The sequence below is a fragment of the Juglans regia genome, unplaced genomic scaffold, assembly GCF_001411555.2.
Source record: "Juglans regia cultivar Chandler unplaced genomic scaffold, Walnut 2.0 Scaffold_17946, whole genome shotgun sequence".
NCBI classification, from domain to species: domain Eukaryota; kingdom Viridiplantae; phylum Streptophyta; class Magnoliopsida; order Fagales; family Juglandaceae; genus Juglans; species Juglans regia.
Window position 1 is genome coordinate 1 of NW_023348686.1, and position 201 is coordinate 201.

The window sequence follows — 201 nt, forward strand, 5'->3', positions numbered from 1 at the left end:
CTAATGCACCGGATCCCATCAGAACTCCGCAGTGAAGCGTGCTTGGGCGAGAGTAGTACTAGGATGGGTGACCTCCTGGGAAGTCCTCGTGTTGCACCTCTCGTTTTTGTTTTTTCCGCCTTGCGAGATTAATTGACAAGAAGGAGCACTCGGGAGTGGATTTTTGGGAAAATCTCGCCCTCCCCATCGCGTAGCCATGGG

General features: G+C 53.2%; 1 pseudogene; it reads left to right on the forward strand.

Moving 5' to 3' along the window:
• Nucleotides 1-100, forward strand: LOC118345230 (annotated as a pseudogene; the record flags this gene model as incomplete).
• Nucleotides 101-201: the final 101 nt, after the last annotated feature.